Source organism: Lissotriton vulgaris, chromosome 10 (genome assembly GCF_964263255.1).
Source record: "Lissotriton vulgaris chromosome 10, aLisVul1.2, whole genome shotgun sequence".
Classification (NCBI taxonomy): Eukaryota; Metazoa; Chordata; class Amphibia; order Caudata; family Salamandridae; genus Lissotriton; species Lissotriton vulgaris.
The window spans coordinates 644,667,651-644,694,399 of record NC_141698.1 but is presented as its reverse complement, the minus strand read 5'-3'; positions in this window follow the sequence as shown (position 1 = coordinate 644,694,399).

Here is a 26,749-nt window from a genome sequence, read left to right as displayed (position 1 = left end):
ATGGCGGGCGGACAAAGTCTGCTCGCCATCCTAAGATGCCCTTAGTGTTGACTGTAGTATTGACACTACAGTCATCGCCGAGGGGAGTGCAAAATGTACTATGAGCCGGAGAGTACGGCCGAGGTGTGGAGAGTATGCCCGGGTGTGGAGATTCCAGCCCGACTGCAAATGTAAAGATACAACTCATAAATGACCTCTGTGAATACCAAAAGTCGTAAATGACTTCTGTGAATACCAAAAGTTGTAAAGTTAGACTTTTGTTGCAGATTACCTTTGTGAATCTGCCCCATACTGTCTGTCATATACAGTCATCTGACATATTTTTTTCACATCACTGTGATACTCTTTTCCGATATAAATATTGATTTCTAATGTACATTTTTAAACTAATTTAAAAGTTACATACATACCAGTGAATTGAGTTTGTAGATTATATTGCTGTTTTAGCTCTTTCTTGATACTTTTGACAGTGTTAAGATGTATCAAAACTAAGCACAAGAATGGTACACCTCTCTCATAGAAAGCAACTTTATATAAAATGGCAACCTCTTCTACTTTCCACTCTATAATCATGAGAAAGGCAGTTTATAAATCATGTCTTTCATTTTAGACTACTGAATTTGTACATATGATTGGTTAGCATCTGGTAACCCTTCCCCTCTCTTTCAAAATGAGGTTCCTGTCTCAACATGTTTGCGATGTTTTTGCGATCATCGTTGAGAAATTGCGAAACTGATAATTAGCTTCAGTTTTTTTAAATTTTCATAATGAACAACAGTTAATTACATAGTTCTGAGTTGAAAATTGAACTTTGCCATTAGTTAAATTGTGTCATAACTCCTCAACTTTGAAATAAATATTCTGTCTGATATATATATTTTTTAATATTACTCTGATACTCCTTTTCATAAAACTCCCATATACATATTGATTTCTAATGTAAATGTTTTAAATAATTAAAAACAAAAGTTATATACATACCAGTGAATTGAGTTCATAGATTATATTGTTGTTTTAGCTCTTTATGGATAGTTTTGACAGTGTTAAGATTTGTAAAAACACAAGAATGGTACACCTCTCTCATAGAAAGCAACTATACTTAAAATGGAAACCTTTTCAACTTTCCGCTCTATGATCGTGAGAAAGGCAGCAAATTAAATCATGTCCTTCATTTTAGACTACTGCATTTCTACTTCTGAATGGTTAGCATCTGTGAAGCCTTCCCCTCTCTTTGAGGTTCCTGTCTCCACATATTTGCAATGTTTTCGTGATCATCGCCGGGAAATCGCTAAAAAAAATGGGGCTCCAAATGGATATTTAGTTTCAGTTTCAGTTTAAAAAAACTAAACATACTAAACAACAGTTTATTACATAGTCCTGGGTTGGAAATTAAAGTTTACCATTAGTTAAATTGTGTCATAACTCCTCAACTTTAAAAAAAGGTTCAGTTAATTTAACACCCTTCTCCCCAATACACTCTTAGCTCAGTGTGCCTAACAACCCAGTGGAACCAATGGGTCACAATTTCACAGCACATTCTAGGGGGAACATGCTACTTCCAAATGAGATACAGCAGGTGTGGCTTACTCCAGAGATTGAAAAGCATAACTACGTCTGTATTACATTTCTTTTTTTAAGCAACAGCCAATAATAGGACTTCTTGCTAATGCATCAAACGCACTACCTAATTTTATTCACTTTCAAGCTGACATCATCTAATGAAATATATCTTTTTTTTAATTTAAAACAAATACCTCCATTTTAACTGCTTGTTATGATTATAAAACTACCTCAGTCAGCTCCAGCCTTCTTCTGACTACTAATGCTTCTTCCCTTTAAAGTGCTTGGAGTGTGGATTTGTGGCCCATAACTATGTCTATTGGGCTAAGGACGATGCAAAAAACAGAGATATTGACAGCAACTTGGGTTTGCCCAATGTGGTTTGGCCGGAGAGGGTTAAAGTTTCATCAGTTGCTGGCTTGGGTTAAATCTATTATGGATTGCCGAGCTCCTCACCTCATGATTGCGCATTTTGGTGGCAAAGACCCTAGGCACATTGACTGGGGTAGGGGTGGAAATCCTAATGAAAGATACCTTCGCACAGATGATGTTGCTTTTCCCTCACACTGTCTTGGTGTACTCTAATATATGCCAAAGACAAAAATGGAAGTGGTCAAATCAATTCTATCCACAGATTGACAAAGCCAGGAAACATGTTAATATAACTGTTTCTGCATTCCTCAGAGACCAATACATTGGTCTGTATCTATAACAGCAATTGGCGTTTTGACATGCATGCAATTTATAGAAATGATGGCGTGCACTTCACAGACAAAGGCAACAGAGTGTTTCTAAGTAACCTGAAACTCTGCATCTGGTCTTATATGTAGCTGTCATATAAACACAAACAACACAAAGACTCTTGACAGAGCCACCCTAGTATTGTTAATTTTATTTAAAAAGAACCTTTTTTTTGTCTTTGTGATTCTTTGCAACGACGTCGCGATAGTCTGGGAGACTTCACGAGAACAGAAAACAAAAGCAGACGTTCAATGACCACTAGCACATCCAAAAATATTAACTAAAAAAATACATTGAAAACATTGCACTATAATTATAACTATAACTACCTACTATATATACATATATATAATATACATTTTATATATATATATATATATATATATATAGATATATATATATATATATATATATATATATATATATATATATATCTATATATATATATATATATATATATATATATATATCATGTGATCAAGTCCGGGTTCCCCGGACGAAACGCGTCATGCTGCTGCCCATTTTGGAATAAAGCACTTTTCTTCACTCTTCGCTGTGGTCTGTACCTGTTTGTGCTGGTGTTCGGCTGAATCCTTGTACTGCAGGACTGTGGACTTCCATATATATATATATATATATATATATATATATAGAGAGAGAGAGAGAGAGAGAGAGAATTAGCATTTAAAAAACCTATGAAATTCACTGAAAAAACCATAGGTTTCACACCAGTTATAGTTAGGAATTGGCATTTAAAAAACCGATAAAATTCACTGAAAAAAACATAGGTTTCACACCAGTTATAGTTAGCATGAAGTTTTACTTGCATAAAACCATTGAAATTCCCAAGTTATAGTTAGTTGGACTCACTATAACTTGCGCGTGCAATGCACTGCTGATGACGTCACATATTACATCACTCATGACATGGTCAGTGACATCACTCATGACATCACTGATGACACCATCCAGTGAATGTGTGTCTTTCTGAAAAATAAATATGTTTTATATTTGTATTTGTAAAGGTCGATGGAAGAATAAATGTTTAAATAAGTGTGTAAATGGATGTTTTTTTAATAAAATATTGATTGGTTAACTGGCTTATAAAGTGTATCTTAGTGAATACATATATTAGCGAGTAATTTTTAAATATTTAAATATATGTACCAGTGTTTCACTTTGTATATAAGTGGCTGCATGGGTTGGTGACTGACTCACTGTTTGTATGTGTTTTGAAGACAGCATATGTGTAGGACTGTATGGGTGGATGAGTGTGTATATGTGTGTGTTAGTAAGTGAATGCCTGCCTCACTAGTGTCTTTATTAGTAACTACATATGTTTTAATCTAGTATATGTGAGTATTGATGTATATAAGTGAGTATATGTGAGAGTGAGAGATTGAAAGAGTTCCTGTTTAAATAAGTATGTGTTTCTATAAGTGATTGTTTAAGAGAGTAAGTATGTGTAAGTTTCCTTAGAAGTAATGTGCTAGTTAAAAGCATTAAGAATTTGTTCACTGAATGTATGCAGATTGAACAATTTAGTAAAAAGACATAAAATAGCCGCAGAATTGAAATATATCCAACCTGATATTATATGTATTCAGGAAACACACATCCCATGGTCAAAAAGAGAGGTGTTAAATGACCTAGGATTTATTTTAGTTGCTGCCTCTAGACAGACCAGTATGATAAGGGGGGTTGCAATTCTTGTTAAAGATCATTCTACAATTATAGGACGGAAAGTTGTCGACAATAATGGCTGATGGGCCATTTTGGAATGTAAAAATGGGAATAGACATTTAACGTTGGTTAATGTTTATGGAGCTAATTTGGATGACCCAGTTCCTTTGGCAGAAATTAATCTGGGGTTAGCTAACTTTCCACAACCAATTGTCATATGTGGGGATATGAATATAAATTTGTCTAATAACGCTTTATTGCAGGGGTATGGAAATTATAAAGGCCGGAAACCGAGAGTGTTTAAAGCTTTGGTTAATTTACTAGAAGATCAAGGTCAAGCTGATGCTTGGGGAAGGCTACGGGAGGTGGATAATGGCTTTACTTTTTACTCTCATCCCCATAAAAAATTAGTTAGATTGGATTACTTTTTCGTCCCAGAATATTTGTTGGTAGGAATTAATATTAGAACCTACCCTAGAATTGCTTCAGATCACTCCCCCATCGTGATTGATATACAGAGGTCAGTAAAGAGGGCAGCTCCTCCTAATTTCTCTTACGATCGAAAATTAGGTTTGAATGAAGAATTTAAAACTCACATGCAAAGTTGGATTCAATTCTTTTTTCTTACCAATCAGGGTACGGCGAATTCAGATATAGTTTGGGATACTTTTAAAGCGGGCTTCCGGGGAGAGTGTGTTAGCTTCTCATCATGGCAACGAAAAAGATCAAAAAAAGAGCTTGACCTATTATATGATCTTTTGGATAAGGCCGAGACTTTATTAACCAGGGAAGTAGCACAGGGTAACACTGAGCTCTCCAAGGCTGAAAATGAGGTTGCTAAGGCTAGAACCAACATTCTTGGATTCTGGGACAAGGAATCGCCAGGAGATTTTTAACTTCCAGGATGTTAACTTATGAGTTTGGGGAAAGAATTGGTAAAACCTTGGCAGTTAGGTTGCGAATGAAGCAGACAGCGCGGCTCATTAGCTCAATGAAGGATGTACAGGGCAACTCACATTCAGATCCAGAACGCATTCTTGGCATATTTCATAGTTTCTATGCCGGATTGTATTCTAGGGATGACAGTTTAGATTCAGGTATGCATTGGCACGATAGGATGTTAGCTGGTTTGAAAACCCTAGAACCTTCAATGGCGCAAGAATTAGATTTACCTATCACTATGCTAGAACTAGAGATAGCTGTAAAGAGCCTTGCAGTTGGTAAAGCCGCTGGACCTGATAGAATACCTGCTGAGGTACACAAATTGTTTTTTAACATTTTAAAAGATGAACTGCTTCATGTAATCTTGGTAGCTCAACAGGGGAACCCTCCGAGAAGCTGGTCTGAGGCCACTATTGCGGTTTTCTGTAAGAAAGACAAACCCTCTGACAATGTTGGGTCTTATCGCCCTATATCGTTATTGAACGTGGACAATAAGATATACTCAAAGATCTTGGCCAACCGCTTATCCAAAGTGGTAACATCCCTAGTTTCTCGAAATCAACATGGGTTTATTCCCAGAAGAGGCACTGTGGATCACATCAATAAAGTTATTACTTTGTTTGATTTGGCAGCGGTAAATAAAAGGAAATTGGCGCTTTTTCTGCTGGACGCAGAAAAAGCGTTTGACCAGGTGAGTTGGGAGTATATGTGGATATTGCTGGCTAAAATGGGCTTTGGACAAAAATATATTAGTTCCATACAATCCTTGTATGTCAAACCTATGGCTAAAATATCAGCTCTCGGAGTGCTTTCTGAATCCTTTAGTATCAATAGAGGGACTCGACAGGGCTGTCCATGTTCTCCGCTATTATTTGCGTTATATATTAACCCGATTATAGAATTATTAAGTCATAATCCTTTAATTCCCCCTTTCAGAGTTTCTGATTTTTGTTTTTCAGTATTCGCTTATGCGGATGACATTGCGGTGGTTACTGAGAGACCTGATACCGCTATATTAGAGATTGAGAGGTTGGCACTAGAATATGGAACCATAACTGGTTATAAGCTGAATGCTTCAAAAACACAGATTTTATGCTCTGGAGCTATCACCTGGGAAGATGAGAGAGTGGTAGGAGAGGTCACCTATCTTGGTATATGGATTAAGACAAATATGACTGAATTGATTAATGTAAATTGGGACAGGGTATACAATAATATTAAGGCCTTTTTAGAGAGATGGGATCGGTTATTTTTGACTATAATCGGATGAACAAATGTTATAAAGATGAATGTGCTACCTAAAGTGCTTTACCTGTTTCGTTCGATACCGTTGGAGTTTCCAAAACCCAAGTTAATGGCTCTACAAGCATTGTGTGGAAGATTTATTTGGAGCCCTGGGAAACCTAGACGGGCTATGAAATCTCTGATGCTACCGGTTGAAAGGGGTGGGTTGGGAGTGCCTGATTTCTTTCTTTAGTTTGTTTTTTATTAAGAATGAGAGTGCTGACAACAGGTGAATCAACTGAATTTATGTACAATCACCCATCTATATTTGAGATTTTGTTGGGGACACAAGTGAAATGAAGTTTTTTTATTGAAATAGATGGGAGCTACTATAAGCGGACTCGATTTAAAATCCTGATAGGCGCTCATAAGATTTAGAGATGGTTGACACGCACTATTGGTTTAGGGAAGCTGTCGTATTATACCCCATTTGGTGCACCAAGATTGTTACCTAATATATTTATGGACGGCATGGCCTTAAATTGGCGAAAAAAGGGAGTGACATGTTTGGGGGATTTTTTTTCGGTGGATGGCAAGTGTAAATCTTTTTTGGAGCTGAGTGATCAATTTAGTTTACCAAGAAGTTATTTCTTTAAATTTCTACAAATAAGATATTTTCTCCTAAAACATAAACTTGGTTTACAAAAGTATCAAGCGGTTGAGGCAATAGATCGCCGCGTGAAGATTGGTACAATGTATAGACTGCTTGTGGAGAAGAAACCGGACGACTTGGAGAGAACTAGGGTAAAATGGGCCGATAAGTTGGCGGATACTGAGCTTGATGTGGAAGATTTGATTCTACTTTCTAAAGAAGTCTTAATGTCCGCTAACCTAAAGGTGCAATTTTTTAAATCCTTGTTTGATTTATATTACACACCACATCGTATGTCTAAATGGGGGGATAGCTATGATGGAAAATGTTTTCGGTGCAAGGCAGACCATGCAGATAGCTTGCATATTTTTTTTTCTTGTATTAGATTAAGAGGGTTCTTAAAAGATATTGAAAAATTTTTGTCTTTGGTTCTTAAAGTCCGAGTGGTGCTCACTCCCTCAATGCTGTTGCTAGGGAATACCCCAAAAGACAATTCTGTCGATGGACTATATAGTTTTTGTTATTATCTTTTCTTTTCTATGACTGTTGCACGGATCTGTATTGCCTCAGAATGGCTTTAGGAAAACCCACCTTTATTTCAGCAATGGCGAGCACGAATGTACAAATTATATAAGTTGGAGTGGGGTTTGTTCTCGGTTTCCGGGTCCAGAAAAAGGAAAAAAATTGGACAGAAAATTTGTGGGGCATTCTCAGATTATTATCAAGATTGATTTATTGCCATTCAATGTTATGTAGTCCAAAATTGTATTAGTTTTGTGTATTCAAATGATTTTTGGGGCTTCCTTTTTGATATCCTTTCCAGTGAACGGACTTCGGAGGATTGAAGGAGGTGACTCTTTTCCCTTAAAACCAGCGACTTGCCGGACCCGCTGCGCGGGTCCCGCTGCGGAGAAGGACACTCTGCTGTGAGCTCAAGGGGAGGCCCAATCCATCAGGCATCTTGGTCACCGGCAGGGCTGCGAGCAGGCGAGCAGGGACTCCATTGCCCAGGAGTCCCTGCGTGCAACACCTCTGGCCGCTCTCCCTGCCGGCAACGCCCCCTGACAGTGGCTCAAAACCCCAGCGTTTCCCGTGCTGAAGTGGGAAACCTTTCCAGTGAACGGACTTCGGAGGATTGAAGGAGGTGACTCTTTTCCCTTAAAACCAGCGACTTTCCGGACCCGCTGCGCGGGTCCCGCTGCGGAGAAGGACACTCTGCGGTGAGCTCAAGGGGAGGCCCAATCCATCAGGCATCTTGGTCACCGGCAGGGCTGCGAGCAGGCGAGCAGGGACTCCATTGCCCAGGAGTCCCTGCGTGCAACATCTGTGGCCGCTCTCCCTGCCGGCAACGCCCCCTGACAGCGGCTCAAAACCCCAGCGTTTCCCGTGCTGAAGTGGGAAACCTTTCCAGTGAACGGACTTCGGAGGATTGAAGGAGGTGACTCTTTTCCCTTAAAACCAGCGACTTGCCGGACACGCTGCGCGGGTCCCGCTGCGGAGAAGGACACTCTGCGGTGAGCTCAAGGGGAGGCCCAATCCATCAGGCATCTTGGTCACCGGCAGGGCTGCGAGCAGGCGAGCAGGGACTCCATTGCCCAGGAGTCCCTGCGTGCAACACCTGTGGCGGCTCTCCCTGCCGGCAACGCCCACTGCCCTATCCTATTTCTTAGGGCAGCGCATCCGCTGCGCGGGAGCGCGCAGGAGCGACCGGGGCGAAGACCGGGCAAAGAGCGGGCCGTTTGAGGCCGTTCGAGTACGGCAGAGTCCGGCCTAGGCCCACCCCCCCTGGTCGATCAGAAGGCCATAAGGTAGGCGGCGGACTCGGGGCTAACATCTCCCGCTCATTGGTGTAATTATTACTGCCTGCCATTCCACCACCATCTGTACCCCCTATAAAATGCCGTTACGGTCAGGGAAGGAACGTACTGTCCAAATTCACACCACCAAGGGTGTCGTGTCTGGCCCCCTTGACGCTTTCATAACACGGGCCACTGGAATCCTGGAAAAGGAAATTTCCATGGTAGAGAAAAGACTCTCAATAGACCTTATTAGTGGAAAGCGATCATCACTGGGGGCCCTAGCCACTTCCATCTCCCCTGCGCCCTCTGTCCCACATGCTGCCTTTAACTGCGTCCACACTACTTCTACGGACGCAATTGTCCACTTAGAAAACATAGGGGGAAGCCCAACTTTGGACACTTTGAGGGAAGAAAGGCACAGTATAGATGCTTCCCAATGTAGCCAGGGGGATGATGATAATGATTCCTTGATTAGTGGGGGGCCGGATTTTAGCCAGCTTTCTGGATGTCTCCTCCTTAATCACTCTAACATCTCAAATCCTGCCGAAATCATTAACCATCCTATACCCAATCCTGGCCCCAACATTAAGAAAAGAAAGCTGGATTCTAGATTGTCGGGGGAAAGAGACTTAAAAATCCCTAAAGTAAATGAAGCCCAAGATAGCAGGAGACAGGGGTCTGAGCTTCCCCCAAACCCCTTAATTCCCTCTGTATTTAACAATATGCTATGTCCATCCCTTTCGGCTTTGGGCTCTTCAAGTACCTGCCCCATGTGCCTTAATAGTGACGAAGTTTTGCTAGCAAAAATGGAGGCCATGTTTAAAACATTACTCTTTCCAGTCCTGGAGCGGACTAGGCTCATGACCTCAAAAATTGATAGTATGGAGGCTTTGATTAACTCAAACCATACGATGCTACAAACGTTACTTGGTTCTAATAACATGGGTCCCAGTAAAACATCAACATCTACTAAGGCCACTTGTAATAATAATATGGAAAGGGGTAAAACACTTCCTAATAAAACCACAGGGTCGAATATCGCCACGATTAAAGGGGGTGAAAAATCTAATATTACATCTTCCAAACCAGGTGCTAGCACTCAAGCACAGGCACCAAAGCCCCACTCAAAACCAGTGGCTAAACAAAATACTGGTGGGCGCCAAACCCTGGGTCCTCCCCCACAATCTACCTTAAATCTTGCCCCCCCAAGCACCCAAAGAGACCAACGTACTGCCTCCACCAATCACAGGGAGTGAAGAAAAGTAGAAAATGACTCACTCTCCCCACCAGGGATCTATCCAGCAATTTGCATAATAAAGCAGCAAAGAAATTGACAGCCAATCTGTAAAATTAAAAGACATCTTTATTATAATTAATTATGAGGCTTCGTCGTCCAACCGTAGTTTTACAATTGAAAGAGGGAGCCTGCCTGAGCTTTCTCAGGCAGGCTTTTTATACAAAAAGTTTGCCCCTAGGCTCACATTCTAGCTGTGTCACACATCATTGTAGGTCGCTCCCATGGTACCATAACAAAGCAGGCTATAATTATGAATTCCATTCTACTTGCCCGAACTGACCAACCCATCTTCCATCATGAACATATGTCAAACTTCCCATATTTTCCTGTGCAGTCCGGAGAAGCTCACAATAGAACTGGTTTCCTACCCATCATATAAACAGTCACCTCCCCATTGTAAAAGCCCAGAAGCAGAGAAACAGAGCCAGGTGTGGAAGATAGAAATGTAGGATAAGGGATGCTTGTGGGTCATAAACAGGCATGGCTACTGTATTTGGCCTTCTAATCTTGCTCAGGCCAATGTACACAACAAGTTGCTCAGATCTTTAATATAGATTGACTAGAGGGCATGGACTGGTTTGGTGAGGCCAGCATCACGTAGGCAGATTCAGCCTGTTCAGGTCATGGAGAAGTCAGAGAAAGGTGGACGTGTCCTTTGGATCAAATTCAGCCTTTAATCAATTGACTATATGAGGGCAAGACACAAGATGGATGCCGTGGGCTCAGGACAAGAACAGTGATTTAAGGGTGATAGCATCACTCGATCGTGACGCAAATACACAGGCATAATGTCCTGATCATTACCGGTCTATTGATACCAAATTCGTCGTGGTATGATGATATTTTCTGCACGAGTGTTTAGGACTTGGTACACCATTATGGCAGGGTCCGGAATTTTCAGAACCACAGACGCTCCTTTTGCCCTTATATAGGCAATAACCTAAACCCTTGTCAGTCTGAATCTAGGTCTATACTTATCAGATCATCAAGTGGTTGCTGTAGTATTATCTTACTACTTAGCAACTCTCTCGGGACAAGTCTTCTTACACACGTAGTGGTACAAAGGCCATATATGGCAGGACCAAATAGTGAACACCTCTATCTGTAGTATGTGGTATAAGATCACCCACCCAACAATTAGTGATGTTCTAGTGTTGAAGCTGTACAGAAGGGTCTATCAGTAAACTCTGGCCTAACCAATGTATGTTCAGGTAAAATATGAAAGTCATGTGAAGAAACAGTAAAGAAAGAGTAGGTTGAGAAGTTGGTGCAGACGTAATAACTAATAGACCACACTTAGAGAACAACATTCTATAATTTCGGTTTTTCATCTCTTGCTTTTTATCGTCATTCCTCAATACAATCTCCATTTTCTAATGTCGCGCACGCAATCTTGATAGGGTACTTCAGCTGTGATTATTAGCAGGTCATAGGGACACTGCAAGTCCTGCAGGCCTACTGCCACTACTCAGGTCACAAACTGAACCGTTGGTACTCCTACATGACCCTGCAACTGGCAAATGGTAACCAATCAAAAATTTAACAAAAAACCATAATACAATTTCAGAAAAAGCAAGAGAAAAGGAAAAGCAAAAGTCGAATGCAAAGAAGTAATAGTAGGAAGAGACATAGGTTGGAAGGTGGGTACAGATGTCAATTGGGTAGCAACAAAAACAATCCCACCCATAAAAGACACTGTCATTTTAGAATAACACTAGAAAACACGTTGTTGGGAACATATAGACCACGGGAGGACGTGGTGACCATTATTACGAATGAAATCATAATTTTCCACAATCCTAAACAGAAGGCAAATCCTAGAATTATCTAATAGCATTCTATATAGCTTCCTATGCATTTCAGTAATCTATTATATGTTCAAGTGAAACAGTGGCATTCCTGATCAATGCTCTCAGATGAAAAAGGGATACACTTCCACAGAGAGACTTCATTCTGCTTTTACTAAACAGAATAGTACTTTAAAACAAATGCCAGCAAAGCAGCAAAAATGAGTTTCCAAACTCCAATTCTATGCAAGCTCACAGAAAATACCCAGAGTCCGTCAAAGCCTCTCCTGGCAGGCTTCTATTATCCATCAAATCCGCTTCCAGTGTCTTCTTCGCGTTGGGCCTCTTGATCCAGGCCTTTTCATGCTCAGTAGGAGTGCCCTCCTGGAACACCCACAGTTCATTCAAAGTCTCAATGTCTTAAAACAAATGCACCAGTGTCTCTTCTCTGTGACACCTCAGGAAATGTGCTCTTCATTGTTCAAGGGCACAAAACATCTTGTGCAGAAACAAGCACCACTAAGAATCCACCTCTCAAGATCAGTAGCTCCTTTCAGACTCCAACACTCATCATTTAGTGTCAGAGGACGATCAAGCTGCTCTTCTCATGGGCACCGGAATGTAGTGCCTTTTCCAAACTTGGATTCTCAGGTGCACTGCCTTTCTGCTGGAGCAAAGGGAAAAGAGGTGTGTGGGGGGAAAGGCCAAAAACTCAGGCCAAGGGGGTCAGGGGACCGCGCGCTGCCAGAGGTTCAAGCACATGACAGTTTGAACAAGTTGAACAAAGTGGATGACAGTCCTGCTATCAAAAGCAGGGATCCTTCGCATCTTTGCACTGAACTTCTGAGGCAAAACAGAAAATCAGCTCCTTTTTTCTTTTCTTTTTACAACGCCTTCTGATGAAACAAATGGCTTGCTTAGGAGGTACCACTGGAGGCACGCTGATGGTCGCTGTCCATGCTGATGATCGCTGCCCACGCTGCTGATTGCTGTTCACGCTGCTGATTGCTGTTCACACTGCTGATTGCTGTCACGCTGCTGATTGCTGTTCATGCTGCTGATTGCTGTCAGGAATTACAAGGCCAAGAAGTCTGTAGTCGTCTGCCATGTTTACTGATGGGGACCAGGCTTTTTTGATCACCGGTCTGCAGGGTAACATTCTTCCTTTTTGACTCTGGAAGATTCCCGCAGAACCTAGTGATATAGGAAGTGTAACACAATTGTTAGTTTCCTTCAAGTCAGATATAAAAACAGTTCATGGGTTGGCTTTTTGACAAGAGGGCTGCAAGCAAGTGGCCTGCAATCTGCAAAGGAGTGGCAATTCGTCATGGGAACCTAAATGGATGCCCTCATACAGTGGCATTATCTAATAGGATACATTATTTAATGGGGTAAATACATATTCTCCTTAATGATGAAGCCTAGGTGTTCCTAAACTCCTTATCTAGAACATCTCAAATAGAGCAATGGCATAATACACATTATCAAGGACATGAAGAAAAATCCCTTTTTAAAACAATGTGCATCAAGTGCGCTATGTAATACAAAGGCTAATGATCAACTGTGCAGACAAGAGGACAAGAACTAGAGAGTCCTGGTATCTGCATGATTAGAACACATCTTATTAAAAAATTGAAACAGCAGAAACAGAAGGGAACTGAAAAATTAAAAATAGACATAAAAATATGCCGTACTAAAAAGAATGTAAACTTGAGATATCTCCTATTGAGATGGAAAATCTCCTATTGAGATGGAAAACTTGTATTGGGTCAATTAACCAGGCTATCACTATCCTGACAGTCAGTCTGAAAAAGACATTTGAAGTGGGCCTAAAGAAAATTCTCGAAAACTAGTCTGGTCACACAAAAGGGAATGGTATGTAGCATAAGGGGGGTTCCTAATACATCACTGCAGTCTAAAAGTGTGAACATGAACAATACACCCATAATAATAAATGGGCTGACTGGTGAAAGGAAGATGAAGAAGGGAAAATGGAAGTAGAACACAACAAAAATCTTCAATAACTAAACATGATGCAACATTGGTCAGGTAAAAAGCAAAAAGAAAAATCTACAGGAAGGACAAGAGTTTGCTTGGGTGGCCTAAGGCATGTGACACAGCACCAAGAGCACAGGGATACATGAAAGACCAATGTTACACCAATTTAACTCTACCGCTGACAATCTATACCCTACACGGTAATTCTAACTAATGTTCAGTTGTCTCTTCAGGGAAAAAAATGAATCCATAGGCTTATTCAGGAATCAAAAAGTGCGATCAAAAAAATGCGATATCGAAATTAGGCCACCTTTAGTCACGGATCTATAATTCCATCCTTAGGCCCAATCAAGGATATATAAATGCAGAGCTGCCTGTCCTTAATGAAAAAGGCAGTAAGTGACTAAGAACGGATAGCACACTTTAATCCAGTATATCATTTTAGTTTTCTTAAAAAAAAATCATTACAGCCAAATTTTAGGCATGCACTGGAAAAACTGCTGCCTTACTCGCTCACAGTATGAGGTCCATATCTGTGAAATTTATCTTAATACAATATTCATCCAATTTATTGTGAAACAATGCATATCGTCATATGCGTTCCTTCACAACACAGGGGAACTTGTAATTCAAAGTAGCACCATAGAACAGAACATACACACAAAACATTAAAAAAATACACATATCAAGTATACTATAAACCTGCAGCCCAATCTCAATTGTCAAGTATTCCCATCCATGAATTATCTGTAGGAAGAAGCAGAAAAGATACACAACACACACATTTCTCATAATACAACATCAATTATAACCCTTTTTATCAGACTACAAAACATGACACAACGTGACATACAAAAACTTTTCATTACTTACCTGTAACCTTTTTTTTCATGTACCTTGCAAAAACGCCCATTCTCACTCAGGCCTAAGGCCTTTAAGTTGCAGAATTTTGGGGAAGAGTTTCTACTTATTGCTTATCTAAAACTCAATGTAACACTTCGTTTTTCTTTTTGTCAAATAAACTTAACTAAAAAAAATTCGTTCCTAGCATGGAGACACACATATACCAGTTCTACAGATCATTTAGCAGAATGTTTGATATTTGTTTTCTCAAAGAAATCACTTTTGCATTTGCCCTTTTTAAATCATGTTCCTTCATTTTACACAGTGCTTAATTTGTAAGACATGAAGTGCAGGTGCTACAATTTTGCATGAGGAATACCTTTCCTATTTGTTTATTATCTCAGATGTGCGCTTTTAACGCAGATGCAATGTGAATGCGGCAAATGAGAACAAGCCAGCCTGCAATGAATGAAGGTTACAGATTTAAATCATATACAATCAACTACATCTCATATAAAGCGCTTGTGTGCAGCATTTTGAAAGCAACTGGGAGCTATGCAAACCACGTGTGGGCTCTACAATCCTTCAGGGTATTGACAAATGAGGCTGCAGTTTTACAAATTAAATAGTGTTCCTTTTATTATTATCAGCGGGATGCAATGCTGTGTCAGCTCTGCCGTATTTCTAATTTGAGACAAATGTGTTGATGACATAATTTACCGAACAACAAGCGTTTTGTGGGAACATGCTGGAGCTATTATTTATTCTTTGGCTAAAATGCAATCATCATTTGCTGTACATGTGCCCTGCATCCTTTGCTCATTTTAGTTCCCAAAAACGAAAATCCCATCCCAGCTAATGTCATATTTGTAACGCTCTAAGAAGATACTTTTAAATTATAAACATGAGCAGGAATTAAATTTATCGGAGCAAGTCAGGCTATTCAAATGACCTCAGGTCAGGACCGTGGCAGGTTAGCATCAGATGCATGTTTAACCATGTCATGCTGCATTCCACAGGCGAGGCCCTAATTAAAAGGTCACAAATGTCAACAAGACAGCCTTACAAGATAACATCTCGGCCGCTACTGCTGGAACACGTTATACAGGTTCTGCCAGTCCCCTGCTCGTGGTAACTGAAGCTGACAAGGCCAGTAGGTTTAACCATTTACACATAACCTGCAATATTTCACTATATTTAAAACAATTTCTACGACACATTGACTCGCTGAATCATAAGAAGGCACAACCTGCAAACATATATATTACGATCTAAATATATGTATTTACTAAAGAGACACTTTAAAAAGGGGCCCTGAAACCATATAAAACAGTCTATTTATCTGAAAATCGACTTTGGTATTCTAGATACTAAGAAATAAATATCCTAAATTTTTTTTTGCATAATGGGTATTACTAGGATGTCTACTACCCAATATAAGAGTCATACTTTTGAAAATACTAAGTTATACCTTATAGAAATGAGCTTGTTTGCGCCCAGGGTAAGGGAAATTGCGCACAGAAGTGTTTGGTCATTTTCGTGGTACAACATAACTTAAATCAAACATTTTAATGCTAGGGGGTCATAGTATGAGTGTTAAGCTTCACAAATATTAAAAAAACGATTTTTGTAGCACTTTGTTTTTAATAATTATTTTTCATAATTAATAATTATTTTCTCCTAATGAAGCCTAATTATTGCTATTTGTGACTGTTCTACATATAAAAATGCTCACTACATCCCTTGCCTATTATTTAGATACATATTAACACACAAGCCTAGGTGCAGCTGCCTAACTGGGAATGCGTGAGATTACTGCGCCACTTTTATTTAAAAAGGACTGTTTGCATAATTCCACCACCCGTGTTTAACTGCAAAAAGTGCTGGCTGAAGAAACATTCCTATCAAATATACTGTAGCTAAAAACGTTTGCCTGTGAACATCTAACACAGTGCATCTAAAGAACAGGCAATTTCGTTTTTCATTTTTTTTCTTTGGAGCCTTATTTACATCTATTGAACGTGACCCATACACATACATACATTGAGCTCATTCCAGACACAAAATAGAAGGGGGGCAAACACTCAGGACACACAAAACAGCGCGCTCTAACCATTTCTTGTACATAGCGCCGTTCTTGTACATAGCGCCGTCGCAATTTACAACAAAACCCACAAACAACATAGACATTTAAACACACATTTTAACCCGTAGGTCAACACTTAGGACAGGAACAAGGAACAGCCTACAGACTGTGTTAAAAAATAACCTGCCAATACTAGTTGTAAACCATATTTACAACAAAAACGTTTTAGTTCCTATTTTTCTCTTTTTTTTTTTTAAATTCTTCAACAGATTTCCAGAAGGCTGCAAAAGGGACAGCCTCACAGACCTTTTAGAGAGAGCTCATAAATTGGAGTTCCAACCGGAGGTATCAGACGGGAATCCTCCAACCGGGAATCCTTTGTTGCAACCTAGTCAGTACTAATACAAAACAAAATACCGCGACCAGGCATCTGCGCTCACTAGTCGGGTTTCAAACTTCATGGGGCTATCTCCAACGATATACACGCAAATGTACGTGACCCACGGTTTTTGAATACTGCAGTGTTCAAATAAAACTAAGGAACCAATACTGAGGAAGATTATCCAACGATAATCTGAACCACAGCAACCAAAGGCCTACCAACTGAACCAAATGTACCGGTACCCAAACCAAAGCGTCACATTTCTGCGACCAATAAATAACTAAGGACTGCGTCACATTTCTGCGACCAAAAAATAACCAAGGACTGCGTCACATTTCCGTGACCAATAAATACTGGGAGCGACCCATTTTTATTCTTCAACTAAAACAGATGGAGAAAATATCTCTTCAACTGCCTATACAAATTGCAATTTGCATATACACAAATATTTGTCCAGATTATAACTGTCAATTCCCCACTGCACTAACAGTCTGTTAAAAATTACTTACAGCAAAAAAAAGAATGGGTTCCTTAGTCAGGAGTGACATCTTTAGGGGAGTTTTAAGTCAGAAAAATCAAAAAACATACTGGGCCACAGAGGCAGATAATCCCCCAGAAAACCCTGTGCCCAGAGTACCTCTTTTTGGTAGAATTCTGTCTTGTCTTCCCCAGCGGTTTTTCCATCCTTTGACAAAACACTCCTGCAGATAACCACTCCATGATAAGGCCCCGAGTTGGGCAGCCAACTGAAGAAAAGTAGAAAATGACTCACTCTCCCCACCAGGGATCTATCCAGCAATTTCCATAATAAAGCAGCAAAGAAATTGACAGCCAATCTGTAAAATTAAAAGACATCTTTATTATAATTAATTATGAGGCTTCGTCGTCCAACCGTAGTTTTACAATTGAAAGAGGGAGCCTGCCTGAGCTTTCTCAGGCAGGCTTTTTATACAAAAAGTTTGCCCCTAGGCTCACATTCTAGCTGTGTCACACATCATTGTAGGTCGCTCCCATGGTACCATAACAAAGCAGGCTATAATTATGAATTCCATTCTACTTGCCCGAACTGACCAACCCATCTTCCATCATGAACATATGTCAAACTTCACATATTTTCCTGTGCAGTCCGGAGAAGCTCACAATAGAACTGGTTTCCTCCCCATCATATAAACAGTCACCTCCCCATTGTAAAAGCCCAGAAGCAGAGAAACAGAGCCAGGTGTGGAAGATAGAAATGTAGGATAAGGGATGCTTGTGGGTCATAAACAGGCATGGCTACTGTATTCGGCCTTCTAATCTTGCTCAGGCCAATGTACACAACAAGTTGCTCAGATCTTTAATATAGATTGACTAGAGGGCATGGACTGGTTTGGTGAGGCCAGCATCACGTAGGCAGATTCAGCCTGTTCAGGTCATGGAGAAGTCAGAGAAAGGTGGACGTGTCCTTTGGATCAAATTCAGCCTTTAATCAATTGACTATATGAGGGCAAGACACAAGATGGATGCCGTGGGCTCAGGACAAGAACAGTGATTTAAGGGTGATAGCATCACTCGATCGTGACGCAAATACACAGGCATAATGTCCTGATCATTACCGGTCTATTGATACCAAATTCGTCGTGGTATGATGATATTTTCTGCACGAGTGTTTAGGACTTGGTACACCATTATGGCAGGGTCTGGAATTTTCAGAACCACAGGAGGGGGGACGTAAAAGACCAACTATCCCTTGTGTTGATTTACCACCTGAAGCAGCTCAACACACCATCGTCTTGACAGGTGTAGCACCATTAAAACCGGGTGCTAGGGAGTCCTATGGCGACCTTCGCAATAAAGTCATTTTTTGGTTGAATAAAAATCGCCCGTTACCCCCCTCCACTCCTACGGAGATATTATTCGTGAGGAGAGTAGACTGGGTGGGACATGGGTCAAAAGATTTGGAGGGAGATTGTATCTTAATCTCGTTTAAAGATCCATGGGTGGTAGATGCCATTCAACGAGAACCGAGGTTTGCAAGGCAGGGGGATCATATTTTTATCCACACAGGCAAATACCCCCCCAATCCTACCCTTTATTCCGTAAGGGTCCAGCTATAAGACATCCCATGGCATTAACACCACTTGACTGTCAGCGTCCCTTTCTCTTTAACCACTTTGGCCCCCTCTCTGGCCTTGAGGCTATTGATTGACTTAACGATCCATCTAGTGAGCCTTTGCTTGCTGGCACAGTAGCCCAAGAGTCCACTGAGCATAGTATGGCGTGCCCATATCATTCTAGCAATCCAGCAGATGAGGACGGCGGTCAAGCTTCTCTGCTACTTAGCCCACTACCACACGCAGCTGTTCAGGGGATCTCGACCAAGGACAATCTCATAGCTCCAGTAGATTGTTCTAAGCACCTAGAGGTTAAAGATGACAAAGGGATGCCTCAGGGGGCTGCACAGCCCTTACAACCTCCACCTCTGGTCTACCTGAAAGATCACTTGAAAATCTTGTCCTGGAACATAGCGGGTATTAAGGCCCGCCTTGCTTCTACTGATTGGTCGAACTTTGTGGACAATTACGACATCATCCTGCTGCAGGAAACGTGGGCAATTGAGCCTGTTCACAAGTTGGGTTATATCAACTTTTTTAAACCTGCAACTAAAGAGGGTAAAGGGCGGGCCTCAGGCGGTCTGTTGATCTGGGTGAAACAATCCTTGGGTTACTATCCAACTGAACTTCCTGTGGAGAACCCGGATCTCCTCCACATCATACTAAACAAAGGGAACCAGCAAATTATGAACATTGTTAATATTTATGCTAGAGGTCTGCCTGGTGGTCGAAGTCCACCCTTGTTGAACTTCATTGACCATATAACCACGGAAATGGACAGAGGCAACATCACTATTCTTGCTGGTGATCTAAATTGCACTATAGAACCTTTGTTTGATATGGGAGACACTTGGAGCATGGCAGAGGACTCTGCTTGGGGTATCCCGGACCTACAAATGGTAAAGAGGGCAAAGGCAACAGAGGCGGCAGTATCTTGGATGGCATTTTGCCTACAAAAGGGGTTTCGTGCATGTAACGGCCGTTCTACTTCGGACATTAAAGGAAATTGTACTTTTGACAATGGGCAGAGGCAGAGCCGCATTGATTACATTTTGCTGAACATGGAACATTGGCAGTTATTAATTGACATGGCAGTATTACAGCGCCCAGAAAGTGACCACAACCCGCTGTCATTGTCATTGAAGATACCGGGTCCAAATAGACAGGAGGAGCCAACCGCCACCTATACAGGGGACGCCCAACTTACCAATGACAGGAGGAGACTGAAATGGTCCCGGGTCATGGAAGACAAGTGTTTATGGGACAACATTAATATTGTGGTAAAAAATGCGTTTAATGAAATGTCGCAAATAGATTTGCTGGGGGCGGACCCGGGAGTGGCTAACAATGTGATGGGAGTACATATTAAATGTTTTGACCATTTAAAAACCCTTCTTTCCTTACCGTGTGGAAATGCTCCTACTAAAACAAATCCTTTGCCCCAAAAATGGTACAATAGGAAATGTAGGGAGGCACATGCAGCTCTCATTTCAGCCATTAAATCTCGGGATATGGTTGGAGTAAAAGCTGCAAGGCTCAATTATAGGAAAACCCTTAGAGAAGCTAAACGGGAGTGGGAGGATAAGTTCTGGTCAGATATTTTGGAGGCATCTTCCACTAACAACCAAAAAAGGTTTTGGGATCTAGTTAAATGGGGAAAAAACGCAGACTCTTCTACCCCGGGAAACAATGTGCCCCTTGAGGATTGGGTATCATTCTACTCGGCCCAATTTAGAGCCGATGACCACGAAACTATGAATCCCTCAGGTAATATACTCTTGTTGACCCCCCAAAGAGAAAAACTTACATTCACAGTTGCTGAGGCCGAGCTGGCCCTTGCATTGACTCTTCGAGGGAAAGCCCCTGGTATGGATCTGATCCCGGCAGATTTATTCAAATCTAATCCCGCCTTGTGGCTCCCTTATATAACAATGATAGCCAACACCTTAGCCCTTGGAGCCGCAGTCCCGAAATCATGGAGGGGAGCCGAAATTGTTCCGATTTATAAAAAGGGCGATAAGTCCGTCCCAGGCAATTACCGCCCCATCAGTTTGATCGATTCGATCCAAAAGATAATAGCTCGCATGGTCCTGGGACGGGTCCAGGGATGGATTGAAACAGAGAGTATTCTGTCACCCATGCAGGCGGGCTTCAGATCGGGAATGAGCACCATAGATCAGGTGTTTAGATTCTGCCTGATCTATTGGAAGGTGGTGTGGCTCGGCGGCGGAACCATCTATGCTGCATTCATTGATCTGAAGTCCGCCTTCGACTTGGTGCCAAGGGATAAACTGTGGGGTGTGCTGAAAAACCTGGGGTGTCCATCAGAATTATTAGACCTCATTGTTAGACTCCATGAGGACAACTATGCGAGGGTGAGGTGGGGGGGCCAGGGACAAGTGACGGAGACATTTCCCGTAACTCGAGGTGTCCGCCAGGGCTGTGTCCTGGCCCCAACTCTCTTCCTCCTCTTTATCGATCAAGTTGTCAAGTTTTTCACGGATACCCCCACTGATGCCCCAACGCTGGCTGGGATGAGATTTCCTCTACTCATCTTCGCAGATGACACTTTAATCCTCTCAAAAACACGTAGTGGACTTCAGCGGGCTCTCGACCGCTTTGAGGAATACTCTGCCATCAATAATCTGGTGGTTAATGTGGGGAAAACGAAGTTTATGGTTTTTACAAAAAACCATCCAGTTCGGAGTTCCGTGAGGTTGAATGGAGTAAACCTCGAGCAGGTTGATACCATGACTGTCAAGGCGACGCTTTCCTCAGGATCTGTCGTGAAGTTATAAAGACCCACCTCTCGATACCTCCAATTCCGAATGTAATTACTACACAGAATCTTGGAGTGATCAAGCGGGGGGGAAAAGGGAGTTAGGAAGGGGACAGCAGGGAAGGAGATCTGGAAAGGAAAAGTTAGTAACAAAACATTCCGTAAATCTAAATTGGCTTTGGAACCTAGAGCCAAAGCTGAATTATTCTGCAAAAACCTGTTGCTTAATCACAGACACTGAAGATACTTTAGACTTCTTGATAATAAATACCAAATCTTTCACAACAACCTTTTCACCATATTGTTATTCTCTTGTGAATAGCGACAAAACATTCTTATCATAATTTTGTTATTCTCTTGTGAATTGCGACAGATTCTCTTTAAGCAAAAACAAAACTCACTCCTTAGTAAATAACCTCTTTACCAAAACTCTGTGAGCAAACCAATACAAAATCACACTGCTATATTTGTCTTCAGATATAGCTAAAACTCCTCTTGACCTTTTCTCCCTAAAGACATTTCAAAGAAAGAGTTGCGCAAAAACAAACAGTTTTAAAAATGAATGCACGCGCTTTCACATACTTTGCACTTTTAAGTTAAACATCTCTTGCCAGCAACAAGATGTAAACGCAGTTTTCAAAGAGCAAAATATATCAATGATTTCACACTTCTATGCTTTTAATTATTCCTCATAACATAAACTATTAGTTTTATCAAATATGAATCAAGAAAGTATACTCAAAGGACTTTAGCGCCGAGAACTAAGATTGATAAGTCCTACCTGTAGAGTACGACCTACTCTACTACCTTTGAAGGACAAACGTCCCCGAAATGGCTCTTCCAACCGATAACCTTGCACAAGGAGCAAGCTGGATACTGACACGCCCCTTGGAAACGATCCTCAAGGCCTCCGATGGAATCCTTCGTCAAAAACAGCTGAGACTCTGCAAATGGGAGAGGGAGCAAGAAGAGAACACAGCCACTCCCCAGACGATTCCAGAATAGTGAGCACAGGAGACAGGGCGCGGTCGCGTAAGCCAACGTGCTTACGGCGCCCACGTTTGCGACCGGGCTACCAAACCTCACGCATTATGCGTGAGCATGCCAAACCTCACTCATTACGCGTGAGCATGCGATTAGGCGGAAACATAGCAAACAGCAGCCAAAGGACAGGAAAACCTGCACAAACCTACAAACAGGGATGCAACTTAACAGCACAAGCAGGTTTAAAGCACATCAGCCACCAACGCCCTCCCAAAGAGGACTGATGCATTTTGCCACAAGGGCAACTCCGAATGCAGAGTGGGGCGGGCCCTAGACCACAAGCCACCCTAGCCCTGACATTACACCCCCCTCCCAAGAGTGGTCTAGGGCCCGGCTTCAGAGGGTGGAGGAGGTGGAAACGGCGCACCAAGCGTGGGGCATGAACATTCGCAGCCGGCTCCCAGGAATCATTTTCAGCACCGTATCCCTTCCAGGAGACAAGATACCACAACCTGGAACCCCGACGTCTAGAATCCAAAATGTCTCGCACCTCATACTCCCAATTACCATGAACCAAAATCGGAGCTGGACGGGGAGCCAGATTCTGAGTAGCAGGTTTAAGGAGGGAAGTATGAAACACTGGATGAATTCTTAGAGACTTAGGCAACAACAACTTGAATGTCACAGGGTTCACCTGTCGAAGAACTGGGTAAGGACCAATGTACTTAGGTTGAAACATGCTTTTGTGCTTGAAGTTCAAGTTCTTGGTAGACAACCAAACTTTATCCCCAGGGGCATACACAGGACCTGAACGATGTTTTTTGTCATATTGCTCTTTGTATTTCTTCTTGCTTTGCAACAAGCGCTCCTGAATTTGACGGTGAATAGCTTGCATGAGTTGTACAGAGTCTCTAACTGCTGGTACACCACCATCATCTTTAGCCATAGTCAATGGTATGGCGTTAGGTTCATAGCCATAGAGTGCCTGGAATGGAGAGGAACCGGTTGATGAATGTGGCGAAGTGTTATACGCAAATTCAGCAATCCAAAGCAAATCCAACCAAGATTTCTTAGAGTCCGTAACATAACACCTCAAGTATTGTTTCAAAGTTTGGTTCAGTCTTTCAGTCTGCCCATCAGTTTGGGGGTGATAACTAGTGGACATGTTGGAGGTGATGTGTAGATCTTTACACCATTGCTGCCAGAATTTGGAAGAGAATTGAGACCCTCGATCCGAAAGCAATACTGAAGGCAGTCCATGTAAGCGCACCACATGTCGCAGAAATATTTGTGCTAACTGTCCCGCAGTGGGTAGCTGTTTACAAGGGATGAAATGAGCATATTTGGTTAAACTGTCCACAACCACTAGAATTACAGTATGGTGTTGAATTGGTGGTAGATCAGTAATGAAGTCCAAAGAAATATGTTTCCATGGTTCAGTTGGTGTCGGTAGAACCTGTAGAAAACCTTTAGGCTTAGTGTGATCGGATTTAAATCTTGCACAGATCTCACAATCATTAGCCATTTTCAGCACATCCTTTTGCAGCGTTGGCCACCAAAACATCTTTTGTATTTTCTCCACAGTCTTCCGAGGGCCTGGATGCCCGGCCATAGGATGTGAATGTAACCAGTTAAACACAGTTTCTTGTAATTGCAAAGAGGGCAGATAAACTTGTTTTCCATGGAAAGGTATCCCTTCTTTGATGGTTTGGTTAGCATTGGAGTTCAACCATGATTTCCACAGAGAAGAAGGAAAGTTTTCATGAATATTCTCCAAAAATTGGTCTGCCGAAAGTACATTAATTACTTTGCCTGGGTCGATTATTGGTTGAGGAGTTCCTTCAAAGCGATGCAAAGAAGAGTCTTTTCTGGACAGGGCATCAGCTTTCTTGTTGTCTTGGCCTGGACGGAAGGTAATTATGAAGTCATATTCGGCAAAGAACATCATCCACCTGAGTTGTCTCGGGGTCAACATTCTGGCTGAGCTCATAAACTGTAAATTTCTATGATCAGTGTACACGGTTACAGTAAATTTCGCTCCCATTATGTAATGTCTCCATTCTTTAAAGGCTTCTAGAATAGCTAATAGTTCTTTTTCAGCTATTACATAATTTTGCTCTGCGGGATTTAATTTTCGAGACATGTAGGCAACCGGATGCATTTGTCCAGTGGTGTGATGTCTTTGAGAGAGGATGGCTGCTATAGCTACATCAGAGGCGTCAGCTTCAATGATAAAGGGTTCCTCCACATTGGGATGCATGAGAACTGGAGCTTCAGTAAAGGCCTTTTTTAACTTCTGGAATGCAAGTTCAGCTTCTGTGGACCATTCAAAGTTCACCTTCTTTCTCAACAGTCGTGTGATGGGAGCTACTACAGCAGAAAAGTGATCAATGAAGCGGCGGTAAAAGTTTGCAAATCCCAAAAAGCACTGAATGTCTCGAACAGATGTCGGAGTGGGCCAATCAGCAACAGCCTTGATCTTTCTGTCTGTCATTTTCATGCCAGTTGGAGTGAGGAGGACTCCTAAAAATTCAACTTCATGAACATGGAAATCACATTTAGATAATTTGCAGTACAAATTATGAGATTGCAGGGTGCTCAAAACCTTTTTGACGTGACCTTCATGTTCAGATTCAGAATCTGAGTAGATCAAAATATCGTCTATATAGACAATAACAAAGAGATCTAGAAACTCTTTCAAGGCATCATTCAAAAAAAACTGAAAAGCAGCTGGTGCATTGCACAGCCCGAATGGCATCACCAAGTACTCAAACAATCCATATCGGGTTTTGAAAGCAGTCTTCCATTCATCCCCTTGCCTGATACGAACCAAATGGTAGGCTCCTCTGAGGTCCAACTTAGTGTAGATTTTTGCCTTTTTAACTTGGTCCAATAGAACAGGGATGAGAGGCAATGGGTACTTATTTTTGACTGTGATTTTGTTCAACGCCCTATAATCGATGCAAGCCCTCAATTCCCCATTAGCTTTCGGAATGAAAAATAAAGGAGACGCTGCCGGAGACTTGGAGGGGCGGATGAATCCATTTTCAAGATATTGATCGAGATATTGTCTTAGATGTTGATTCTCTTTTTCAGATAAAGCATAAATGCGACAATTTGGTACACTAGATCCAGGTACAAGATCGATTTGACAGTCATAGCTTCGATGAGGAGGAAGGATGGCTGCCTTAGCTTCACTGAAAACTTCTGCGAAGTCCTTGTAAACTTTTGGTAACAATGTTTCTTTTTCCTCAGCTGTGGCCAATTGACTCAGAATTGGTTTTGAGGTATTGAGACAAGACGAATGACAAAAATCAGATAGGAAAACCAGTTCTCTCTTTCGCCAATCTATGGTTGGATTGTGTAAGCAAAGCCAAGGCATTCCTAAAATGAAACCATACTGGGGTGCTTGGATCACATCAAACTGAAGCTCTTCCTTATGTACCTGTTGCTTAGCATCTTCGCAGAACAGAGCAACTTTAGATGTTTGCATGGTTACTGGACCTCCAGCTAGAATTTTTCCATCCACAGCTTGCACTATTTCTGGAGTCTCTTTTTGTTCACAGATGATTCCTAAACGCTGGGCTGTTTCTAAATCTACAAAATTTCCTGTAGCTCCAGAATCGACTAAAACTTCCATTTGGCATGTTTCATGAATTAACCTGATTTGTACAGCTAACCTGAAGTGAGCTTTGTAGTTAGAAACGCATGAGTTCACAGAAGGGAAGGCAATAGTACCCAAGAGATCTCCCTTCAAACATCTTGGGCCAGTTAGTTTTCCGATTTTGGATCTGTTTTTTCCAGAGCAGCTGATTTACTAGAGTTAGGAAATTTTCCCTTTGGTTTCGTTAAACAGTCCTTCACGAAGTGACCTTTTCGGCCACAATAAAGGCATTGTC